General features: G+C 42.8%; 1 protein-coding gene across 3 annotated transcripts in view; it reads right to left on the reverse strand.

Moving 5' to 3' along the window:
- Nucleotides 1–12,232, reverse strand: part of SIL1 (SIL1 nucleotide exchange factor) — a 297,161-nt gene that overhangs the window by 238,332 nt on the left and 46,597 nt on the right. Inside the window, exon 1 of one of the 3 annotated variants that reach the window (XM_060143695.1) lies at nt 9,964–9,984. The exons of 1 other annotated variant lie outside the window; for it this stretch is intronic. The gene's annotated coding sequence lies outside the window, so the exon portion shown is untranslated. Of the gene's footprint in view, nt 1–9,824; nt 9,985–12,232 lie in introns of those variants that run through there. One more of the 3 variants, XM_060143691.1, reaches the window with a different exon arrangement.

Below are 12,232 nucleotides of genomic sequence, written 5' to 3' on the forward strand. Positions count from 1 at the left end.
ACAAGAAAAATCTCAAATAAACAATCTAACCTTACACTTAAAGGAACTAGAGAAAGAAGAACAAACAAAACCCAAGTTTAGTAGAAGGAAAGAAATCATAAAGATCAGACCAGAAATAAATGAAATAGACAAAGAAAACAATAGCAAAGATCAATAAAACTAAAAGCTGGTTCTTTGAGAAGATAAACAAAATTGATAAACCATTAGCCAGCCTCATCAAGAAAAACAGGGAGAGGACTCAAATCAATAAAATTCGAAATGAAAATGGAGAAGTTACAACAGACAACACAGAAATACAAAGCATCCTAAGAGACTACTACAAGCAACTCTATGCCAATAAAATGGACAACCTGGAAGAAATGGACAAATTCTTGGAAAGGTACAACCTTCCAAGATTGAACCAGGAAGAAATAAAAAATATGAACAGACCAATCACAAGTAATGAAATTGAAACTGTGACTAAAAATTTTCCAACAAACAAAAGTCCAGGACCAGATGGCTTCACAGGTGAATTCTATCAAACATTTAGAAAAGAGCTAACACCCATCCTTCTCAAACTCTTCCAAAATATATAAGAGGGAGGAACACTCCCAAACTCATTCTATGAGGTCACCATCCCCATGATACCAAAACCAGACAAAGATACTACAAAAAAAGAAAATTACAGACCAATATCACTGATGAATATAGATGCTAAAATCCTCAACAAAATACTAGCAAACAGAATCCAACAACACATTAAAAGGATCATACACCATGATCAAGTGGGATTTATCGCAGGGATGCAAGGATTCTTCAATATATGCAAATCAATCAATGTGATACACCATATTAACAAATTGAAGAATAAAAATCATATGATCATCTCAACGGATGCAGAAAAAGCTTTTGACAAAATTCAACACCATTTACGATTAAAAACTCGCCAGAAAGTGATCATAGAGGGAACCTACCTCAACATAATAAAGGCCATATATGAAAAAACCACAGCAAACATCATTCTCAATGGTGAAAAACTGAAAGCATTTCCTCTACAATCAGAAACAAGACAAGGATGTCCACTCTCACCACTATTATTCAACATAGTCCTGGAAGTCCTAGCCATGGCAATCAGAGAAGAAAAAGAAATAAAAGGAATCCAAGTCAGAAAAGAAGAAGTAAAACTGTCACTGTTTGCAGATGACATGATACTATACATAGAGAATCCTAAAGATGCCACCAGAAAACTACTACAGCTAATCAATGAATTTAGTAAAGTTGCAGGATACAAAATTAATGCACAGAAATTCTTGCATTCCTGTACATTAATGATGAAAAATCTGAAAGAGAAATTAAGAAAACACTCCCATTAACCATTGCAAAAAAAGAATAAAATACCTAGGAATAAACCTACCTAGGGAGACAAAAGACCTGTATGCAGAAAACTATAAGACACTGATGAAAGAAATTAAAGTTGATACAAACAGATGGAGAGATATACCATGTTCTTGGATTAGAAGAATCAACATTGTGAAAATGACGATACTACCCAAAGCAATCTACAGATTCAATGCAATCCCTATCAAATTACCAATGGCATTTCTTACAGAACTAGAACAAAAAAATCTTAAAATTTGTATGGAGACACAAAAGACCCAGACTAGCCAAAGCAGTCTTGAGGGAAAAAAAACGGAGCTGCAGGAATGAGACTCCCTGACTTCAGACTATACTAGATAGCTACAGTAATCAAGACAGTATGGTACTGGCACAATAACAGAAATATAGATCAGTGGAACAGGATAGAAATCCCAGAGATAAACCCAAGCACCTATGGTCAACTAATCTATGACAAAGGAGGCAAGGATATACAATGGAGAAAAGACAGCCTCTTCAATAAGTGGTGCTGGGAAAACTGGACAGTTGCATGTAAAAGAATGAAATTAAAACACTCCCGAACACCATATACAAAAATAAACTCAAAATGGGTTAAAGACCTAAATTTAAGATCAGACACTATAAAACTCTTAGAGGAAAACATAAGAAGAACACTCTTTGACATAAATCACAGCAAGATCTCTTTTGATCCACTTCCTAGAGTAATGGAAATAAAAACAAAAATAAACAAATTGGACCTAATGAAACTTAAAAGCTTTTGCAAAGCAAAGGAAACTACAAACAAGACAAAAAGACAACCCTCAGAATGGGAGAAAATATTTGCAAACGAATCAACGGACAAAGGATTAATCTCCAAAATATATAAACAGCTCATGCAGCTCAATATTAAAAAACAAACAACCCAATCAAAAAATGGGCAGAAGACCTAAATAGACATTTCTCCAAAGAAGACATACAGATGGCCAAGAAGCACATGAAAAGCTGCTCAACATCACTAATAATTAGAGAAATGCAAATCAAAACTACAATGAGGTATCACCTCACACCAGTTAGAATGGGCATCATCAGAAAATCTACAAACAACAAATGCTGGAGAGGGTGTGGAGAAAAAGGAACCCTCTTGCACTGCTGGTGGGAATGTAAACTGATATAGCCACTATGGAAAACAGTATGGAGGCTCCGTAAAAAACTAAAAATAGAACTACCATATGACCCAGCAATCCCACTACTGAGCATATACCCAGAGAAAACCATAATTCAACAGACACATGCACCCCAATGTTCACTGCAGCACTATTTACACTAGCCAGGTCATGGAAGCAACCTAAATGGCCATCAACAGACGAATGGATTAAGAAGATGTGGTACATATATACAATGGAATATTACTCAGCCATAAAGAAGGAATGAAATTGAGTCATTTGTAGAGACATGGATGGATCTAGAGACTGTCATACAGTGTGAAGTAAGTCATAAAGGGAAAAACAAATATCGTATGTTAATGTATATGTGTGGAACCTAGAAAAATGGTACAGATGAACTGGTTTGCAGGGCAGAAATAGAGACACAGATGTAGAGAACAAACGTATGGACACCAAGGGGGGAACGTGGCGTGGGGGTGGTGGTGGCGGGATGAATTGGGAGATTGGGATTGACATATATACAGTAACATGTATAAAATCAATAACTAATAAGAACCTGTTATATAAAAAAATAAAATTAAAAAAATTTAAAAAAAAAAAGAATGCTTTCAGTCAAGACAGCCAGCAAGCAGACCTCATAAACATACCCCTTCCCATTTCTGTGTAGATATGACATGTGACATGGGCTAAACATCAGACACTACCCAAAGGCTCCAATTTCTAGACCAGGAACACCTGGGCTCAGCTGTGAGCAAGGCCAAGGAGGCACCAGAGAAGCAAATGTAAAGAATAAATTCAATTCCTGCCTCTTTGGAGAAGTCCAAGTAAAAATATCCCTCCTACCTCCACCCATATTCCATTTCTTTCCGAATCTCTTAACATCATTAGGCTTTGAGGCAGACAGTATAGAATAACTTCAGAAAGGGACAAACAACTTCTGCTCTGAATTATTAAGAACATCAATAAGCAAAAAAATAAACATCATTCTTACTAATCCTCATGATTACAAACATCTAATGGCCAATGAGTTTACTGGGCCTGCTACACCCATTTGTTTATACCCTGTACATAACATGCTCAGTGATTAGAAACAGCTCTGCTGGTTGGAAAATGGAACTAGTAAGGACAAATCCACAGCTCTGACCCTCCTAAAAGCCAGCTAGCTCCAATCTTTGCATGACAGCCATTAGCTAGAGCCAGCCATCTCATAAGAGGCCCAAACAGAAGAGGGTAACAAAGGCACTATCCCTAAGGCATCTGCAACATGTAAGACATTACTCAGTGACCTCTTCAACAGCAGGAACTCTCTTTTCACAACATTTTTCATTGGGCTTGGCACCTAGTAGGGCCTTGAGAAAATAAGTTGAATGGCTGATTATCCTGCTGATGATTGCAGACTCCTGAGGAGTGGGGATGGGCAGCAGAGTCAACAAAAATAGCTCTAGAATCAGAACTGGATTTAAAGACTGACTACACCAAACTTTTTGACCTTGACCAAATCACTTAACCTCACTAAGCTTCAGTTACTTCATCTGTAAAATGGGGATAATACCAACTATCTTACAAGGTTGATGTGAGGACTGAATGAGATAATATTATCCTGCTTTCACTAGTTTGGTGTTTGAGGTGTTGAAAAAGCTTATTGTTAACAGCTGGAATTTCTAGATAGAAAACAAGCCTTGATGACTGTATTAGTGAGACAATATAGGATAAGACCATGCATTCTCAATGAGGGCAAAATCACCCCCAAACGGGTGAAAACTGATTCTTGGCAAAGAAAAAATCTTAGATATTACAACAGTTTGTGGCCCTCCAAAGAGCCACAGTACATAAACAGATACACAGTACATCTGTGGTATTAAAATTCCACTGACTGGAGGCAGGGGGGCAATTAGGGAAAAAAATGTCTCAAAAGGTGCTAATGAAAAAAGATTGAGAAACACTTGATTAGATGTCCAAAGGGACAACCCAGTTTCCTCTAGAATCTCGTCATACTGGCACCCTAATCTTGCACTTCCGGCCTCCAAAACTGTGGAAAATAACTGTTATTTAAACCACCCAATCTATAGTATTCTGTTATAGCAGCCCATAATTGACTAAGTCACTTCTCAATGCCTCAAATAGTGCCTAGGACACTATTAGGAGAATGAAGGCAGACATGGCCAGCCATCATAACCACACCCTTGTCTATCAGTCTGGGCTAAACATAGTTCAGTTGCTCCTGGATTCTCACTATCTCCAAGGTAGAAAATTGCACAAGTGAGGACGTTTACAGGTTTACACAAGTTTTCAGGTGTAAACTCTTCACAAATCAGGAAAATTCTGACAGGTTCTTCACATGTGTCCTGAGCAGCCTGACTCTTTTATGAGGTTTTTATCCCAAAGACAAACTCAATTACTGTTGAAGCTAGTAATCAGGGGTTACCGACAGCCCCACCTGAATGACAACAGGCTATCCTCCTCCCCTACTCAGCCGTAAAACCCTTGGTGAAAGTAAATAAAGAAAAGAAAAGGGTAGGATATTCCTTCCTTATAATTAAAATAAGAAGCTCTATGTTATGGAAGACTAAGGCTTGCAGCTTAAAGCCGACTCAGAGAAGGATAAAGCATTCATCCTTGCTCAGAAAGAGAAAAGATTAGCTCCACAAGGACAGGTCTCCAAATTGACACCAAATCCAGGCATTAGAGATTCCTGTGCTATAGAGCGTGATCTAAGCACCAGCTGAGGCCCCAGAGAAAAATCCCCAACCAAGGGGCTGGCATTGTAAGAATGTTCAGATTAGCTCTCCTGAAAAGAGGCTTACTCCAAGAAACTGGCAGATGGCCTCCACAGCACAGCTTCACTCAGGAAAGGATAGAAAATGAATGAAAAATAAAACTACCATACAACCCAGCAATCCCACTACTGGGCATATACCCTGAGAAAACCCTAATTCAAAAAGAGTCATGTGGGCTTCCCTGGTGGCGCAGTGGTTGAGAGTCTGCCTGCCGATGCAGGGGACATGGGTTCGTGCCCCGGTCCGGGAAGATCCCACATGCCACGGAGCAGCTGAGCCCGTGAGCCATGGCCCCTGAGCCTGCGCATCCAGAGCCTGCACACCACAACGGGAGAGGCCACAACAGTGAGTAGGCCTGTGTACCGCAAAAAAAAAAAAGAGTCATGTACCACAATGTTCATTGCAGCTCTATTTACAATAGCCAGGACATGGAAGCAACCTAAGTGTCCATCAACAGATGAATGGATAAAGAAGATGTGGCACATACATACAATGGAATGTTACTCAGCCATAAAAAGAAACGAAATTGAGTTATCTGTAGTGAGGTGGATGGACCCAGAGTCTGTCATAAAGAGTGAAGTCAGAAAGAGAAAAACAAATACCGAATTGGGAGATTGGGATTGACATGTATACACTGATGTGTATAAAATGGATGACTAATAAGAACCTGCTGTATAAAAATATAAATAAAATTCAAAAAAAAAAAACCCTATCATGAGTACCATTAACTGAGACCACTCCCTGGCTCTACATTTCCTAAACTATAAAACGGGTGTAAGAATAGCTACACCCCATAAAAAAAAAAAAGAAAAGAAAAAAGAATACCATATGCTAACACATATATGGAATCTTAAAAAAAAAATGGTTCTGAAGAACCTAGGGGCAGGACAGGAAGAAAGACGGAGACATACAGAATGGACTTGAGGACATGGGCAAGGGTAAGCTGGGACGAAGTGAGAGAGTGGCATGGACATATATACACTACCAAATGTAAAACAGCTAGTGGGAAACAGCCGCATAGCACAGGGAGATCAGCTCTATGCTCTGTGACCACCTAGAGGGGTGGGATAGGGAGGGTGGGAGGGAGACGCAAGAGGGAGGGGATATGGGGATATATGTATACATATAACTGATTCACTTTGTTATACAGCAGAAACTAACACAACATTGTAAAATAAAGCAATTATACTCCAATAAAGATGTTAAAAAAAATGAATGAAGAAAAAGACAGGAGGCAGGATGAGAAGGTCTGAGCATGAATCCACAAACATAAATGAAATAACAATTAGAAGGCATCCACCTATATGGAAAAAGACACAACTTGCCTTTACAAACGCTCCTGTCTTTTTGAATATTCTCATTTATAGCAAATCTTCATTCTTTGAGGGTGAAAACAGTTATTGCATTCCTATGTCCCAAGAGCTTTCATATTACTACCTCATTTAACCACTCTTTAAAATATTATTCCGGGCTTCCCTGGTGGCGCAGTGGTTGGGAGTCCGCCGGCCGATACAGGGGACGTGGGTTCGTGCCCCGGTCCGGGAGGATCCCACGTGCCACGGAGCGGCTGGGCCCGTGGGCCATGGCCGCTGAGCCTGCGCGTCCGGGGCCTGTGCTCCGCAGCGGGGGAGGCCACAACAGTGAGAGGCCCACGTACCGCAAAAAAAAAAAAAAAAAAAATTATTCCCATTTTTATCCATTGGAAAAACCAACCCTACGAGGTGAAATAACTTGTCCAAGGTCATATGGCTAATAAGAAATAGATTCAGAATCAAAACTCATGTTCAGGGGCTTGCCTGGTGGCGCAGTGGTTAAGAATCCACCTGCCAATGCAGGGGACACGGGTTCGAGTCCCAGTCTGAGAAGATCCCACATGCCATGGAGCAACTAAGCCCGTGCACCACAACTACTGAGCCTGCACTCTAGAGCCCACACACCGCAATTACTGAGCCTGTGCGCCACAACTACTGAGGCCCGCGCGCCTAGAGCCCGTGCTCCACAACAAGAGAAGCCACCACCACAGTGAGAAGCCCGCACACTGCAACGAAGAGTAGCCCCCGCTCGCCGCAACTAGAGAAAGCCGGCGCGCAGCAACGAAGACCCAACGCAGCCAAAAATAAATAAATAATTTTTTTTTAAAAACTCATGTTCAGGGCTTCTCTGGTGGCGCAGTGGTTGAGGGTCCGCCTGCAGATGCAGGGGACGCGGGTTCGTGCCCCGGTCCGGGAAGATCCCACATGCCACGGAGTGGCTGGGCCCATGAGCCATGGCCGCTGAGCCTGCGCGTCCGGAGCCTGTGCTCCGCAACGGGAGAGGCCACAACAGTGAGAGGCCCACGTACCGCAAAAAAAAAAAAAAAAAACCTCATGTTCAGGTAATTCCCTGGCAGTCCAGTGGTTAGGACTCTGCCCTTTCACTGCCGAGGGCCCGGGTGCAATCCCTGGTAGGGGAACTAAGACCCCACAAGCCACGCCGTGCGGCCAAAAAAAAAAAAAAACTCACGTTCACCACTAGGTCCACTTCAAATGAACTGTTAATTCATCTGAAGTCAAGGGTCAAGACTGCTTACCCATGCCATTTGGGGTTTAAAAAAAAAAAAGTATGGTATCATGTATTAATGAAACTGATCTCTCATATGGTTCAAAAATGTCTCTGTCAGAGTTGGATTTTCAAAACTACTTTGTACAAAGGCCATATCAAAAAAAAAATTTTTTTTATATGGGAATTCCCTGGCAGTCCAGTGTTTAAGACTCCACTTCCAATGCAGGGGACACAGGTTCGATCCCTGGTCAGGAAACTAAAATCCCATATGCCGGGTAGTGCAGCCAAAAAAAACAAAGGCCATATCACTTAAGTGATGCCACCCACAACCCCGCCCACTTGCACCTACACATACCATTCTAAAGGAGAACAAGACTCAGTGAGAATTAAGTTCTGGCATGTTCATTTCAAACCCTTTTTTTTAACTTTGTTTCACTTCATTATCCTTTTCTCCTGTCAATGAAACACACCAGGGCTCAAAATTGGCCTCTGCAGAGAATAGCTCCTATTCAAAGACAGCAGGAAAGGTGAAGAAAGCAGGAATCAGAGGACAAGGCAATTTCTCATTCCTGAGCTACCACATCCCTACTAACATACTCCCCATTCCCATTGTCTGTAAAATGGGAGCAATAAGTCTTTTCTGGTTGCCAATTTCATCAGAACAGCACATGTATTAATTAGCTGATAAAATTCACCAAACACCCAAAAGAAAGGTAAAAATAAATCTGGTGTGGCAACACCTTTAAAACCCAAGGTCCATGTTCTCAACTGAAGCCACAGACCAAGTCGTGATCCATTTTGAACAAACATCAATCCTAATATCCTCATGTCCTGACTCCCATCAAAATCCTATCCAATCTCCAAATCTGGCTAGTTTTATCATAAAAGAAAAGAGCTTGGGTAGGTTGGGAGCTAAAAACACACAGAGATACAAAACACATCTTTCACACTGTCAAAACAAACACTGTGTTTATAAAAATCAATTTCTTCTCTTAGCAAACATGGAGGATTCATTCCTTACCTGCCTACCTAGTTTGCGTTTAATCTAACCCCCTCAATCCCCCAAAGCAGTTTGCCTTTTTGTTTTGTTTTATTTAGGCCGGAAAGCCAGCTGGACTTGAATCGAGGCCAAGAATTTAAAAATATTAGAAAATTGATCTTACATATGAATTATATTTTTTAAATTATTATTACTTTTTAAGGCATCAAACAGCCCTCTAGCTCCTCTAGTGCAAAGGAAACCCCCACTGGCCTCTTAGATGTTGGGCATTTCCTGACTCCTTGTTTTTCCCACATGCGGCTCATATTTCAAATGATTTTCTCCTGCCTTCTTTGGCAGAGAATTTCAAAGCGAGGATTTCCGGACCACCTAAATCAGAACCACCTGGGAAGGATTGCAGGTGCCCATGCCCCACTTTACCCGAAATTCCTGTAAGTAAAACCCAGGGATATGCACAACCTTCTGGGTGATCTGAAACACACCCAAGTCTCTAACCCCTACTTTAAAGGCAAGTATTTCATCTACCAGGGCAAAGGATAACACAAGACAGGAGTGGAAATACGACGCGGGTAGGGCTCAATTCCACATGGTGAAAAGACACCAGAATGTCAACATTGGAGCAGCTGGACAAATGCAGAAACTGAGGCTGGGAAAAGGGAACAGGGAAGGGAACTAAAACAGATGCGAAGCCAAAAGCCCGTCTCGGAGGCCCACTGCCTCATCTCCTGGCCTTTAAACAGGGTTACGGGAGACGTTTTGAGAGGGAAAAGTAGGGAAGGCAGCCTTGGGCTGAGAGGCCAGGTCTGAGGAAACCAGTGAGGAGCCCAGAGCCCCCTTGTACGTCCCGCTTCGCAGACACTGGGGGGGGCGATATGTAGGGACCCCACAACAGTGCCGGGAAGGCGCCGGGGCCTCTGGCAGGAGGAGACCCGGGCAGCGCCCTGAGCCCCCAGCCCAGGCCCAGGGCCGGGCAGCCCTCACCGCCCCTACCTTCGGCTTCCCGCCCGGCAGCCGAGGGGCAGACACAACCCCCACAATTCCAGGCGGCCGCAGCGGCAACCAGCTCCCTGTACGCAGACGCAGCGGCCACCGTCAGAAGCCGTGAGCGCGCGGCTATTATGTCACTCGCCTCCTCGCCCAACTGTCGTCTTCCGGGCAGCGTACGGCCGCCTCACTCCCTTTCCCGCACTCGGAGTTGTCAGCCCCACCCCTCCCGGCTTCTGTTAAGTCCCGCCCCCTAGCGTCTATCTGAGCAAACCTCCTGGAACTTATTTACCCCAGTATCCCTCCGCCAGCGTGAGGTACCCGCGGGCCTAGTTCTGCTCCTAAACCAGAGCTTAACTTCTTTCTAGCGGAAAGATCATCAGAAAGAAGTTGGAGGTGAGACTGCCCTGGTGGTCCAGGGGGTTAAGACTCCAGGCTTCCACTGCAGGGTACGTGGGTTCGATTCCTGGTTGAGGAACTAAAATTCCCACAAGCCGCATAGTGCTGCTAAAAAGAAACCAGAGGTGGTAGGGAGTAAAAAATCAAACTGGTGTGACTCAGTTGGGATAAAGCAGTAAGAAGTCTGAAGCAATAAACAGTCCTTAGAAAATTTATGCAGAATAGGGCACCAGCAAGTCACCTACTTTATATACTTATGTAATGTGTGAATTGAAAACGACTAATTATTTTAAAAATAAAAGTCACCATCAGCTCTAATTCCGTTCTACCACTGAATATCTTATTTATATATGCCAGGTGTTGTGTATACATTATATTTACTTCTTATAACTTCTTTTTTTTTTTTTTGGCTGCGTTGGATCTTTGTTGCTGAACGCAGACTTTCTCTAGTTGCGGCGAGTGGGGGCTACTCTTCGTTGCAGTGCACAGGCTTCTCATTGCGATGGCTTCTCTCGTTGTGGAGCATGGGCTCTAGGCGTGCGGCCTTCAGTAGTTGTGGCTCGTGGGCTCTAGGGCGCAGGCTCAGTTGTTGTGGCGCACGGGCTTAGTTGCTCTGCGGCATGTGGGATCTTCTTGGACCAGGGCTCGAACCCGTGTCCCCTGCATTGGCAGGCGGATTCTTAACCATTGCGCCACCAGGGAAGCCCCTCATAACTTCTTAAGATCAGAGCCATCACCCCCTTTTTATAGATGGGGAAGCTGTGGCTCAAAGAGGTTGAAAGACTTATACAAGTTCATACAGTCTGAAAGTGCTATAACTGGGAATTTAAGTCAGAGAAAGGATAATCTAAACAATAAGAGCAAACAATCAACCTATCTGTTTAGTTCCTTTCCCTTTTCCATGTATTATGTGAGCTTCTAGCAGTTAATCTACTTTCTTGATTATGTTTACTCCAAGCAGATGGAAGATTGACTTCACAGCCATGAACAAACTTTGGTTAGTAGCCTGGGAAGAGAGAACAAGCCCCTAGGCTTCAGTGAGTAGTGCCACTTTATTAGAAAAACCTACATAAGATACTTCTCTGGGACTGGGTGGGAAAGGACAGGGAACAGCTCACTTTTCCCATGGAACACCCAGGAGGCTGGTGAGAATAGCTGGGCCCAGGAATAATTCTAGTTTGTGTCACTGCCTAGTACCACGAGGACAGATAATAAATGTTCAACAAGTGTTTACTGCATCAGTGGTACATTGCATAGTGAACATATAAATTACAACTGAGCCTGACACAAGTTATAAAAAAGATATTAATAAAGTACTACAAGAGTAAGATGCTTAAAAATAGAATAACTCAAATCTCAGAATTCATACTTAAACGCATGAGCCAAGAGAAGAGTCCAGCTGGACACAGAGCTGCCAACACTCACAGGAGCCTGGCTTCCTTCTTGGGACAGATCTAACCAGCTCAAATATGTGCAGAAGGAAAATTCTGTATCCCCCCAATCCCCAAACCTCAAAAGCCCTGACTGAGAACCCCTTCCCAGGGGAACTAGCTCCAAGCTCAAGCCTATTGAGCTGCTAAAATCAGAGTGCAGGGCTGGGCCTAAGCAGATTGCCTCTACTCTTGTGGCCCCCAAACAAGGAGGACCACTGTAAAGGTGGAAAGTTTGAAATCCAAGGATCAGATTGGGTGGTGGGATTACGTTGGTCTCTTCTCTGTTTCCCTGTATTACTCTTGGAATTGAGCGGAAATAAGTTTTAAATTTCCTTTTCAATAAGAAAACAACAACTAAAAAGCCTTCTGTCCCTTACAACTCTGTTGGAGAGCTTCCAAGTTCCCTCTTTTACTCCCCAGAAGAGCAAAACCTTGGAAAGGTAAAGAGCCTGGGGAACCACCTTCAACCTTGCCACCATCAATTAAAGGAAACCACAGCAGCACCCACCCCCAGAGCCCTGGCTAGGCACAGATTTATATGATCGATCTGGCCTACCTCAACAAGCAAAATGTGTGGATAGA

The sequence above is a fragment of the Lagenorhynchus albirostris genome, chromosome 3 (genome assembly GCF_949774975.1).
Source record: "Lagenorhynchus albirostris chromosome 3, mLagAlb1.1, whole genome shotgun sequence".
In the NCBI taxonomy this organism is placed as follows: Eukaryota; Metazoa; Chordata; class Mammalia; order Artiodactyla; family Delphinidae; genus Lagenorhynchus; species Lagenorhynchus albirostris.